We start from the raw sequence: 2,046 nt of genomic DNA on the forward strand, positions 1-2,046 counted from the left end.
ATATATATATATGTATATATATATATATATACATATGTATATATATGTGTGTCTATATATATATATATATATATATATATATATATATATTGTACGAAAAAAAAAACATACGAGAACGATGTAAAAAGCAAAAAAATTAGGCTATATTCGTTTTATATTTCAACAAATTTGAAGACACTCACGTTACGAGCATACGCTCTTTTACAGGAAGAATAGACAAATAGAAAGAAATGGAGAAAGGCAAGAAAAAAATACGTGACTCAAAACATACATACATACATACATACACAATGCATAATTCCATAGTCATGCACACACATATGTACATACTAGAAACTAGTGGTTATTTTTTGTCTTCCATTATCTAAACAGTTCAAAAACCTCAAGCTTCCATCTGCAGCTCAACAATTGTCGGTTCATTGGTAGTCATCATGATAGATCTCCATGTGCAGTTACCTCACGTAGAGCTTAATGCACCATTGTGATATTCATACTATCCCGAAACAGGATGGAATAGCTAAACGGAAATGAATGTTTTAAAGGAAAACATGAAACAGATGTCCGTCGCTTAAAGAGACAAATTGTGTGTATCTATAAAGTGTATATGCGTGCGTGAATGTGTGTGTGTATAGTTGTATAGGAATTATACATGTATTTATGTCCGCTAATATTGACTCTGTATGTGTGAGTATGCACACGATAGACTGTATGAGAATGTATCGTGTTTGGTTGAACACTTGTGAGTGTATGTCTGTAAGTGCATGTGAGTGTATTTATGTAAGTAAATGCGAGTGTGTGAACTTGTTTCTGTGGTGTTTGAGAAGCACAGAGTAGAAAAAGAAGAGAAAGGAACAGAAAAACGTCTGAATGGAATGTAACTGAATAGAGAGAAATATTTGAAATATTCTACTATTCACGCCTACACACAGCCAAATATCTACATAGATACAAGCGAACGTCCATCAATTCCTACATAATCACAGGCACATATCCAACAATTCACACGTACAAAGGTATGTGGAAACAGAATACCGCTTGCCTTCCTACCGAAACTGACTGACATCCACTATTTATTTGCACGTACAAATATGTTAACAGCCAGTTAAATACGTATAAAATGAAACACACGCAGCTTTCAGACGAAATTTCTTTGTAGTTAGAAATATATAAACACAGAGGAATAATATAGACATAGAATGTGCATTGATTGACACAGATCTGTCTGTTGTGCAATTTAATGGCAATTTATTAAGCGTCATCCTCAGTAATATAGCTAAGGAATTACAGAATTCTAACAAGAAGAAATAATCATAATTTCTAAGGTGGTCATAAAACAATAGAGCTTGGTGGTAGAAAAATACGATTGAATCGACTTTCATATGTGATAGGTAATCATTCTATGGACAATACTCTATCTGGCATTCGGTTTTGAATAAAAAGCGTAACTGTTAAAAATAAAAATAACAACAACAATAAAAACAACAATGATATCTAAAAGATTGTGGTGACAGGTACTGCCCATATCCTTAGAAAAACCCTATCAATTTAAAAATCTGTGTTGTGTTATATGGAGATAGTTCGCTAGTGCTCCCGTCACTTTCCCTACCCAAGCTTTCAGTTATCATTCACTTGCCTTCACTTGACCCTAGGGCGATGGGTGTGTCTCAGCAAGTGTCTGCAACAAACATGCAAATCAAATGTAAATAACAATAACAATAATAATCATAATAATGATTAATTCGTTTATTGATCACAAGGGTTTACATAAAGGACAAATACAGGACGGTACAACGTGTAATAATAATAATAATAATAATAATAATAATAATAATAATAATAATAATAGCCCAGTCCTGGCTAAGAAGGAATATATTCACAGACACGACAGAGCTGGGACCTATATACACTGGAAGTTATGCCAACACTATGGAATAACAACAGAAAAAAGATGGTATAAACACACGCCAGAAAAGGTCACAGAAAACGAAAACGCAACCATACTCTGGGATATGCCAATACACACAGATAGAGAAATTAAGGCCAATA

This window comes from Octopus bimaculoides, chromosome 5 (genome assembly GCF_001194135.2).
Source record: "Octopus bimaculoides isolate UCB-OBI-ISO-001 chromosome 5, ASM119413v2, whole genome shotgun sequence".
In the NCBI taxonomy this organism is placed as follows: domain Eukaryota; kingdom Metazoa; phylum Mollusca; class Cephalopoda; order Octopoda; family Octopodidae; genus Octopus; species Octopus bimaculoides.